Source organism: Trachypithecus francoisi, unplaced genomic scaffold (assembly GCF_009764315.1).
Source record: "Trachypithecus francoisi isolate TF-2019V2 unplaced genomic scaffold, Tfra_2.0 Contig01440, whole genome shotgun sequence".
Lineage (NCBI taxonomy): Eukaryota > Metazoa > Chordata > Mammalia > Primates > Cercopithecidae > Trachypithecus > Trachypithecus francoisi.
This window is the reverse complement of record NW_022681431.1, coordinates 19021169-19033702: the sequence shown is the minus strand read 5'-3', so window position 1 is coordinate 19033702 and position 12534 is coordinate 19021169.

Below are 12534 nucleotides of genomic sequence, written 5' to 3'. Positions count from 1 at the left end.
GAGCAATTACCCTCATGCTGTTCTCATGATAGTGAGTTCTCACGAGATCTGATGGCTTTATAAGGGGCCTTTCCCCTATAGCTCAGCACTTCTCCTTGCTGCCACCACGTGAAGAAAGCGGTGTTTGCTTTCCCTTCCACAATGATTTTAAGTTTTCTGAAGCCTCCCAGCCATGCTGAACTATAAGTCAATTAAGCCTCTTTGCAAATTATCCAGTCTCGGGTATATCTTTATTAGCAGCATGAGAACAGACTAATACACTTGCATACTTTACTATTTGCATAGTTGATTTATTACCTACTTTAAGTTTTCCTCAAATGCTAAAATCCCTGGTCCTTCTTGTGACAGCATGATGCAAATTCCAGAGGTAGCCCATGCTGGCCACCAAATACAAACAGCAAGGATGTTTTGTGGGTGCAAGAAACCTGATCTTGGTAATAGTCACAATCCTGAGTTTGTCTTTAATTCTGATTACCCATGTCCTCATGAAGATGGTAGCATTGCTCACCCATGGCCTGCCTACTTCCATGACTCTGGTTGTTCACCTCACTGATGAGTTTCTCTACAAAACTTTAAGGTTTACGTTCTAGAATTGGAAGAAATGACAGGCATCATCTCTATATACCAAGCTGCCTATTTTATAAATGAAAAATTGAGATTGGGGGATATAATTTGCCAAAGGTCACTCTATTTATAGCTTCAATTTTTGGTGCTAAGATTGCTGGAATAACATGAGAAGTAAGCTGAGTGGAAGAGGATCAGTGCAGCTTCTCAAATTTGGGAAAGTCTAGATTAATAAGCAGGTCAATTGGGTGAGTTTTAATTCTGGTTCCATCCATTTCTAACCTTGAGGAATTCAATTAAATTCATGAATCTCCATTTCTACTCTACAAGATAAGCAACCAAAGACTCTCAAAATCTCCAATAACCTTTAGCAAATGAGGAAGGTAAAATGTGTATTCATGATTGTTGAATAGAGAACAAAATTTGTGATAACCCCAAGACTGGAAGTGTGAGTTAGAATATAATAATAGCTAACTTTTATTGATCATTTACTATTTTCCAAATATGGTGGTAGATGCTCTATGTGCATTTTTTTTATTTAATCATCTCAACTTTGAGATCGATTCTAATATTATGCTGATGTTGCAGGGGAGGAATGGAGACTTAGATTAAGTAACTGATTCAAGGTTTCTACCTATTAAGTGGGGCAATAAGGATTTTAGCCCAGGTTGTCTAACTCTAAAGCAATGCTTTAAATACTGCACCGCTCTTTGGATAACTCATTTTGCTGTCATGTTTTTCAACGAGTCACTTTTCTGGACTTTTTTCTCTGAGAACAAACACACTTCTCCATGACTCCTGATAAAATCCAATTCCTAGCTCTGCGGGCAGCCATTCACTCCACTTCCGTTCCCACTGGCATCTGTAAATTAGCCTCTGGTAATTATCTGTGTGGGAAGCAGCGGGCAGCGCACAGAACATTGTAACTCTTGGTCAGCTTCCAACGTGGGAATTCAGCATTCCTGAGTCATAAATCAACTGACCATAGCCCAACTTGAGGATCTGTTTGCTCAAGCTTTAAAAATAGGCTTAAATTCCATAGTGGTGGGCAAATACATCTTTTGATATTTACCTGAAATAGTAAATCCTCCACCCGAAAGAAAGAACAGGTGTTCCCACCTTGCCCTCAAAGGCAATTGATTCCCACTCTGTTTGACCAGATGGTGAGTACAGTTTGGGAGCATCTGTCCTCTCTTGAGAATGTCTTGTCTCTAGTTCCAGAAGTCATATTCAGGGACTAGAAATGCTGCCTCAGAAATAGCTTTAAGTAATTCAAAAGTTAAGGTTTAGACGCCATAGCAGGAGAATAACTCCCTAAGAGGCCTAAAATTTCAGAGTTCTATTTTGTTACATCACTGGACAGTGGAACACATTTTTAATAGTGTTTGGTTTTAGAGGAACTGAAGCACATAGGGAAGATGAAACTAGAACTACCCAAAAGAATAGGGAATTCTGGGCTTACGTCAGGGGGGTCTGCAAACTATAGCATGTGGGCCAATCTGCCTGTGCCTGTTTTAGTTAAATAAAGATTTATTATAACTCAGCCACATCCATTTGTTGGCGTTTTGCCTATGGCTGCTTTCATAGGGCACAGCAGAATTGAGTAGTTACAGCAGAGATTGTATAATTCGTAAAGCCTAACATATTTATTATATGGCCCTTTACAGAAAAAGTTTGCTGACCACTGGCTTAAGGCATGGAGAATGGGAAAGTTCAATGTACTTACTTCTTTGGACGTTTTTATAAGATTTTTTTTATCCATTTTATCTTTAAAGGAAAAAGTAGAAGTACTCAGATCAGGTAACCCATTGTACCTCATTTAAGAAACTGCAAACTAGATATCTAGAGACCACACATTGAAGTGGGCCAGCAGGTAAAGAGGAGAGTATCAACTGTTCTAAATGGCATCAATTCTATTAGCAGATGATCACAGTGCCACTCCCATTAACAAGGAACAAAACTTCAAACTCTACCATCAAAACACCTCAATACTCCTGGTAGAGGTATTCCACAATAGCAAACTGTACTTACTGACATAAGAAGGGAAGAGAAAGAAAGAAAGGGTGCCAGACATAATGGAAGACACATCTGAGGGCGCTGAAGATGTATTTATCTCATCACAATGTCTAGGCCTGGCCATGTCATTCTCTTTAAAAGTGTGTGGAAATGGGCCAAGAAGAACCTAAACAAAAAGGTCTTGCTGGGTGTTCTCTTCAGTAGTATATTAGTATTAGATCATACCCTTTCTGTCAAATCACATTTCTACATGGCTGTCCATACTTTGTTGAACCTAAAAATAAACATGGACAATTTTTAAAAATTGAACTGCCGTATTATCTAGCAATGCCACTACTGGGTATTTATCCAAAGGAAAAGAAATCAGTATATCCAAAGAAAAGCTGCACTCCTATGCTTATCCAAACACTGTTCACAATAGCAAAATATGGAATCAATAAACAGATAAAGAAAATATGGTATGTATACACAACTAAACATTATTCTGCCATAAAAAAATAAAATCACATCATTTGCAGTAATATGGATGAAACCGAAGGTAATTAAGTGAAATAATCTAGGCGCAGAAGGACATATATTACATGTTCTCACTTATATGTAGGAGCTAAAAGAAAGTTGATCTCATGGAGATAGAGAATAGAAAGATACCAGAGGCTAGGAAGGGTATGTGGCTGAGATTGAAGAGGCTGGTTAGTGGGTGCAAACACACAGCTAGATAGAAGAAATAAGCTCCAATATTCTATAGCAGAGTAGTGTGACTACAGTTAGCAACAGTGTATTGTATATTTCAAAGTAGCTAGAATAGAGGACTTGAGATGTTATGTTACCAACACGTAGAAATGATAAATACTCAAGGTGATGGACACTCCAAATACCCTCACTTAGTCACTACACATTCTATGCACTAGCAAATACTCACATGTAACCCATCAGTATGTAAAATACTTCGTATCAATTTTTTTGAGTCTCGCTCTGTCGCCCAGGCTGGAGTGCAGTAACGTGATCTAGGCTCACTGCAAGCTCCGCCTCCTGGGTTCACGCCCTTCTCCTGCCTCAGACTCCCAAGTAGCTGGGACTACAGGGACCTGCCACCACGCCCGGCTAATGTTTTGTATTTTTAGTATTTTAGTATTTAGCATTTTGTATATTTAGTATTTTAGTAGTGTTAGCCAGGATGGTCTCGATCTGCCGACCTCACGGTCCACCCGCCTCGGCCTCCCAAAATGCTGGGATTACAGGTGTGAACCACCACACCCGACCCTCTTTGGGTTTTCATTCTGAAGGCTCCCATATCACCTAAAACTACGACCAAGTAAATTTGTATTCTTTTTTTATTTCCTATTAAAAACTGCGGGAAAAAAAATATGAAACCATGTAAAAGAAGTCTTCTCTGAGGGCTGAGATCAGACCCTAAAAGTAAAGAACAAAAAACATGAATATTTTGTCTAAGCAGGAGATGAAGAAAAGACTTAAAGAGACAGCACTTAAAATAAATAAACCAGATCCTAAAATAAAAGATGGTTATAATTTTCTACTGAGAATCTAGTCTTCAACATTTATATTTCAATATACCTCAGTCTCTTTTATTCCTGAATGATCTTGGGACTCCACTGAGAAAGTAGGAACTTAAATTAGATTGGCAGGTGATTAAGGAAATGACCAAATTAATTTTTACCTTCAAAACGGTATCCTGGAAATTCTCAAATTTAAAAATTTATGGAAGCACAAATTGGTACTGCATGTAGACTTGGTGAACTGAAATTAGTCCTTTAAGCAATGAATGAGCGTATCTGACAGCCCAGTGCTCCCATCCCAAAATAGCTTTATAGTTCTCAGTTCACCTTCTACATATAGCAACATTGAAAAATTGATTATAAAAATAGTTCTCCAAGGAAAGCCACCTGCTAGTGCTAATAGTAAAAAAAAAAAAAAAAAAAAAGTAAAGAAGGCTAAGAAAATGATAGCTTTCTAAAGCCATAAAATAGAAGGCTATTGGCTACATGCTATAATGTGATAGTCACGAATGTGGGCATTTCAAAGTGCTATTAGCTATATCCCATGCTCATGTCAAATGAGGTATCAGGACAGGGAGGGGTATAAAGAAGTCCAGTTATGGGACTTGTAGTGTCTCATATATACATTGGTCCAAAATATCAATTAATTTAGCAGTAGGTTTTGAATGCCTCCTTGGTAGAGGAGGACTGTATTCATGAATATTAGATTCCAGAGGTGAATGTAACCATAAACCAAGTGCAGAGAGTAGGAGCAAGTACAATCTCCACATACTGTTATGTTGTGATACAGTGTATTTGAAAAGATTCAGCATATTTGACACTCAATAGTAAAGAAAAATTTAGTGTGGAGGCTTTAGGGGATAATATTGCAAAACAGTGAAAGATATAGTCCTTCTAGAAGATCAAATGAAGAGCAAATACCTGGATGTTATCTACTACAGGATCCAACAGGAAACTTCAGAGAACTATTTGGTACTCTCAATAAAATGTATTTTCAAATTTTCTACTATAAAATAATAGAGTACTGCTATCTGGAGAGAACAGGCCAGAATAAGAAATTTAAAATGTGATGAAAATGGTAAATTTGTAAAATAAAAAAAAAAAGATGAAATGAAAATGAAAAATGTAACGAGACACAGATGAATATGCAGGAGTTTAGGATTCCACTCTGAGAATTCACAGGGGCATACGAGTCTGCTCATCAGTTTTCATTATTATTTGCATGTCTTTAAATGGAAATAGGTATACATTCTTAGGATATAAGCCAACCACTGGGTTATAGGGTATATGCACATTTGATGTTAGTAAATACTGTCAAACAATTTCCAAAGTGGCTGTACTAATTTCCATTCCCATCAGCAGTGTATGAGAGTTCCAATTACCCCCATCCTTGATAACACTTGACTTTTACAGTAGCTACTTTTTCAAAACTAGAATTGATGTGTGTGTGTGTGTGTGTGTGTGTTTATTTGTATCAATTTCTAGTTTTAATCTGTATTTCTCTGATGCCTAGGAAATGTGACCAACATTTTATATGTTTCCTACCCCTTGGATATACTTTTCTGGGTTCACATCTTTCATCCATTTTCTACTGGACAGTCTACCTTTTTCTTATTAACTTGTAGGAGTTCCTTTTTTTAATTTTTTTTTTATTATACTTTAAGTTCTAGGGTACATGTGCACAATGTGCAGGTTTGTTACATATGTATACTTGTGCCATGTTGGTGTGCTGCACCCAACAACTCATCAGCACCCATCAACTCGTCATTTACATCAGGTATAACTCCCAATGCCATCCCTCCCCACACCTCCTCCCCATAATAGGCCCCGGTGTGTGATGTTCCCCTTCCCGAGTCCAAGTGATCTCATTGTTCAATTCCCACCTATGAGTGAGAACATGCAGTGTTTCATTTTCTGTTCTTGCGATAGTTTGCTGAGAATGATGGTCTCCAGCTGCATCCATGTCCCTACAAAGGACACAAACTCATCCTTTATGGCTGCATAGTATTCCATGGTGTATATGTGCCACATTTTCTTAATCCAGTCTGCCACTCATGGACATTTGGGTTGATTCCAAGTCTTTGCTATTGTGAATAGTGCCGCAATAAACATACGTGTGCATGTGTCTTTATAGCAGCATGATTTATAATCCTTTGGGTATATCCCCAGTAATGGTATGGCTGGGTCATATGGTATTTCTAGTTCTAGATCCTTGAGGAATCACCATACTGTTTTCCACAATGGTTGAACCAGTTTACCATCCCACCAACAGTGTAAAAGTGTTCCTATTTCTCCACATCCTCTCCAGCACCTGTTGTTTCCTGATTTAATGATTGCCATTCTGACTGGTGTGAGATGGTATCTCATTGTGGTTTTGATTTGCGTTTCTCTGATGGCCAGTGATGATGAGCATTTTTTCATGTGTCTGTTGGCTGTATGCATGTCTTCTTTTGAGAAATGTCTGTTCATATCCTTTGCCCACTTTTTGATGGGGTTGTTTCTTTTTTTCTCATAAATTTGTTTGAGTTCTTTGTAGGTTCTGGATATTAGCCCTTCATCAGATGAGTAGATTGCAAAAATTTTCTCCCATTCTGTAGGTTGCCTGTTCACTCTGATGGTAGTTTCTTTTGCTGTGTAGAAGCTCTTTAGTTTAATTAGATCCCATTTGTCAATTATGGCTTTTGTTGCCATTGCTTTTGGTGTTTTAGACATGAAGTCCTTGTCCAGGCCTATGTCCTGAATGGTATTACCTAGGTTTTCTTCTAGGGTTTTTACAGTTTTAGGTCTAACATTTAAGTCTCTAATCCATCTTGAATTAATTTTTGTATAAGGAGAAATAAAATCCTTTACAGACAAGCAAATGCTTAGAGATTTTGTCACCACCAGGCCTGCCCTACAAGAGATCCTGAAGGAAGCCCTAAACATGGAAAGCAACAACTAGTACCAGCCATTGCAGAAACATGCCAAAATGTAAAGACCATCGAGGCTAGGAAGAAACTGCATCAACTAACAAGCAAAATAACCAGCTAATATCACAATGACAGGATCAAGTTCACACATAACAATATTAACCTTAAATGTAAATGGACTAAATGCTCCAATTAAAAGACATGGACTGGCAAATTGGATAAAGAGTCAAGACCCATCAGTTTGCTGTATTCAGGAGACCCACCTCACATGCAGAGACATACATAGGCTCAAAATAAAGGGATGGAGGAAGATCTACCAAGCAAATGGAGAACAAAAAAAAGCAGGGGTTGCAATCCTAGTCTCTGATAAAACAGACTTTAAACCATCAAAGATCAAAAGAGACAAAGAAGGCCATTACATAATGGTAAAGGGATCAGTTCAACAGGAAGAGCTAACTATCCTAAATATATATGCGCCCAATACAGGAGCACCTGATTCATAAAGCAAGTCCTTAGAGACTTACAAAGAGACTTAGACTCCCATACAATAATAATGGGAGTTCTTTATATATTATAAATACAAGTCCCATTCTGAAGCTTGCCTTTTCATTTTAATAATTTTGATGAACACAATTTATCAATTTTCCCTTATAATTGGACCTTTTTGTGTACCATTTTGAATACTATTTAAGAAATTTTTGCCTAGATTTCTTAGGCCAATTGTTTAGAATGTTTTCCCCCTCCCAGATGAAAATTGTCTATATTTTTTGTAAGAGCTTTATTATTTTACCTTGCCTATCAAGATCTATGATTCATCTGGAATTTATTTTTGCGCATCAAGAGTCAAGAGACACTTTTCTATATTGATATCCAGTTGAACCAACACTATTAGTAATGAAAAACCTTTGACTATCAATATGGTCACCAATCAAATAACCACATATGTGAGTCCATCATTGACATTTGTATGATGTGGAATCTTCTTATCTACTGGTTCTGACCTAAGGCTAATTCCAGTGAATCTAGAACACTTAGTGCAATCTTCAGATCACAGTGAAAGTTCATGGAAGCCATGTGACAAATGGAGTTACAACCTAAGTCCACCACACGGTTGGCCCAATGAGATGCTAAACCTATTCCTCAGATATTTTTTTAGTTTCTGTGTATATGGTTGGAATAAACAATCAGCAGCTGAGAAAACATCCACATTGGCTTCCTAATACATTAAGAATTATTATGCAAAGAAGAGCCAGTATATCTCCCTCTCCCTACCAAAATATTAAACCAAAAGTCATATATCTTCATGGAAAATTCTGAATTTAATGCTACCATAAATAATTTGAAAGATACAGGATTGATGACTGCTGTCATACCACCATTTGAATCACCATTTGGTCTATGCAAGAAGACAACTGGAGTTTGGGAGATAGCATTAAATCATTGATAACTCAACTAGGTGATGATTTTACTTGGAGCTGCTCTTCCAGATGTGGTCTCTTTATTGTGATCAAATCACAGTTTAAAAAAAAAAAAAAAAAAACCTATTACTTAGTGGCAGGTATTATCCTGGTAAATGCTTTTTATCTATCCCACAAAACAAAAATTACCATAAATATTTGGGTTTTATTTTAAAATTTATTTTTAACTGACAAATAATAATTGTACATATTCATGGGGTACATAGTGATATTTTGGTACATATATATTATCAGATCAGGGTAATTAATATATCCATCTATCATTTAAAAAAAACATTGTTTCCTGATCTTCTCCTTTGTCCCAACCTTCCCTCCAATAGACCCCAGTGTGTGTTGTTCTGCAATACGTGTCCATGTGGTCATCATTTAGCTGCCACTTATAAGTGAGAACATATCATATTTGGCTTTCTGTTCCTGTATTACTTTGCTAAGGATAATGGCCTCCAGCTCCTTTCACGTCCCTGCAAATGTCATGATCTCATTATTTTTTATGGCTGCACAGTATTCCATGGTGCATATGTACCACATTTTCTTTATCCAGTCTATCATTGATGGACATTTAGGTTGATTCCATGTCTTAACATTTAGCATTTTGTTTTCATTTGGTAGGGTCAGAAGCATAACTTTTCAAATATTTGACACAATGATATCTCACCTCTCCAAAACCAAAGGCTTCACCATCCCATATGACATTACACTGGTCTACTGTATCCTGCTAAATGAACCTGATAAGCAGGAAGTAGCAGACACCAAGATGCATGCCAACAAATGAAAAACAAATTCTTGAGGAATCACCACACTGTCTTCCAGAATGGTTTAAATAGTTTACACTCCCAACAGTGTAAAAGTGTTCCTATTTCTCCACATCCTCTCTAGCACCTGCTGTTTCCTGACTTTTTAATGATTGTCATTCAAACTGGTGTGAGATGGTATCTCACTGTGGTTTTGATTTGCATTTCTCTGATGGCCAGTGATGATGAGCATTTTTTCATGTGTCTGTTGGCTGCGTAAATGTCTTCTTTTGAGAAGTGTCTGTTCATATCCTTTGCCCACTTTTTGATGAGGTTGTTTGATTTTTTCTTGCAAATTTGTTTGAGTTCTTTGTAGATTCTGGATATTAGCCCTTTGTTAGATGGGTAGATTATAAAAATAACCATCATTCTGAGCAAACTATCGCAAGGACAGAAAACCAAACACCACATGTTCTCACTCATAGGTGGGAACTGAACAACGAGAGTACTTGGACACAGGGTGGGGAGCATCACACACCGGAGCCTGTCATGGAGTGGGGGAATGGGGGAGGGATAGTATTAGGAGATATACCTAATGTAAATGATGAGTTGATGGGTGCAGCACACCAACATGGCACATATATACATATGCAACAAACCTGCACGTTGTGCACATATACCCTAGAACTTAAATTTAGAAAAAAAGAAAGAGGAGGCGGAGCAAGATGGCCGAATAGGAACAGCTCCAGTCTCCAACTCCCAGCGCGAGCGAACAGAAGACCGGTGATTTCTGCGTTTTCAAACTGAGGTACTGGGGTCATCTCGCTAGGGAGTGCCGGACAATCGGTGCTGGTCAGCTGCTGCAGCCTGACCAGCGTGAGCTGAAGCAGGGCGAGGCATCGCCTCACCTGAAAGCGCAAGGGGGAAAGGAATCCCTTTTTCCTAGCCAGGGGAACTGAGACACACAACACCTGGAAAATCGGGTAACTCCCACCCCAATACTGCGCTTTAAGGAAACAGGCACACCAGGAGAATATATCCCACACCTGGCCGGGAGGGTCCCACGCCCACGGAGCCTCCCTCACTGCTAACACAGCCTCTGCAGCGATCTATCCGCAAGGCAGCAGCGAGGCTGGGGGAGGGGCGCCCGCCATTGCTGAGGCTTAAGTAGGTAAACAAACCGCTGGGAAGCTCGAACTGGGTGGAGCTCACAGCAGCTCAAGGAAGCCTGCCTGTCTCTGTCGACTCTACCTCTGCGGACAGCACACAGCTGCAGTCCATTAGGGGAAAGAGCGGGGGCGGTGCAGACGCGAACGACTCTGTCTGACAGCTTTGGGGAGAGCCCTGGATCTCCTAACGCGGAGGTTGAGATCCGAGAACGGACAGACTGCCTGCTCAGGTGGGTCCCTGACCCCTGAGTAGCCTAACTGGGAGACATCCCCCACTAGGGGCAGTCTGACACCCCACACCTCACAGGGTGGCGTCACCCCTGAGAGGAAACTTCCAAAGAAAGAATCAGACAGGTACACTCGCTGTTCAGCAATATTCTATCTTCGGCAACCTCTGCTGCTGATACCCAGGCAAACAGGGTCTGGAGTGGACCTCAAGCAATCTCCAACAGACCAACAGACAGTCCTTCTGGCTGTCAGACGGAAAACTATCAAACAGGAAGGACACCTATACCAAAACCCCATCCGTACGTCACCATCATCAAAGTCCAGAGACAGATAAAACCACAAAGATGGGGAAGAAGCAGGGCAGAAAAGCTGGAAATTCAAAAAATAAGAGCGCATCTCCCCTGCAAAGGAGCGCAGCCCATCGCCAGCAACGGATCAAAGCTGGTCAGAGAATGACTTTGACGAGATGAGAGAAGAAGGCTTCAGTCCATCAAACCTCTCAGAGCTAAAGGAGGAATTACGTACCCAGCGCAAAGAAACTAAAAATCTTGAAAAAAAAGTGGAAGAATGACAGCTAGATAATTAATGCAGAGAAGATCATAAACGAAATGACAGAGATGAAAACCATGACACGAGAAATACGTGACAAATGCACAAGCTTCAGTAACCGACTCGATCAACTGGAAGAAAGAGTATCAGCGATTGAGGATCAAATGAATGAAATGAAGCGAGAAGAGAAACCAAAAGAAAAAAGAAGAAAAAGAAATGAACAAAGCCTGCAAGAAGTATGGGATTATGTAAAAAGACCAAATCTACGTCTGATGGGGTGCCTGAAAGTGAGGGGGAAAATGGAACCAAGTTGGAAAACACTCTTCAGGATATCATCCAGGAGAACTTCCCCAACCTAGTAGGGCAGGCCAACATTCAAATTCAGGAAATACAGAGAACGCCACAAAGATACTCCTCCAGAAGAGCAACTCCAAGACACATAATTGCCAGATTCACCAAAGTTGAAATGAAGGAAAAAATCTTAAGGGCAGCCAGAGAGAAAGGTCGGGTTACCCACAAAGGGAAGCCCATCAGAATAACAGCAGACCTCTCGGCAGAAACTCTACAAGCCAGAAGAGAGTGGGGGCCAATATTCAACGTTCTTAAAGAAAAGAATTTTCAACCCAGAATTTCATATCCAGCCAAACTAAGCTTCATCAGTGAAGGAGAAATAAAATCCTTTACAGATAAGCAAATGCTTAGAGATTTTGTCACCACCAGGCCTGCCTTACAAGAGACCCTGAAGGAAGCCCTAAACATGGAAAGGAACACCAGAGTACCAGCCATTGCAAAAACATGCCAAAATGTAAAGACCATCGAGGCTAGGAAGAAACTGCATCAACTAACGAGCAAAATAACCAGTTATATCATAATGACAGGATCAAGTTCACACATAACAATATTAACCTTAAATGTCAATGGACTAAATGCTCCAATTAAAAGACACAGACTGGCAAACTGGATCAAGAGTCAAGACCCATCAGTCTGCTGTATTCAGGAGACCCATCTCACATGCAGAGACATACATAGGCTCAAAATAAAGGGATGGAGGAAGATCTACCAAGCAAATGGAGAACAAAAAAAAAGCAGGGGTTGCAATCCTAGTCTCTGATAAAACAGACTTTAAACCATCAAAGATCAAAAGAGACAAAGAAGGCCATTACATCATGGTAAAGGGATCAATTCAACAGGAAGAGCTAACTCTCCTAAATATATATGCACCCAATACAGGAGCACCCAGATTCATAAAGCAAGTCCTTAGAGACCTACAAAGAGACTTAGACTCCCATACAATAATAATGGGAGACTTCAACACTCCACTGTCAACATTAGACAGATCAACGAGACAGAAAGTTAACAAGGATATCCAGGAATTG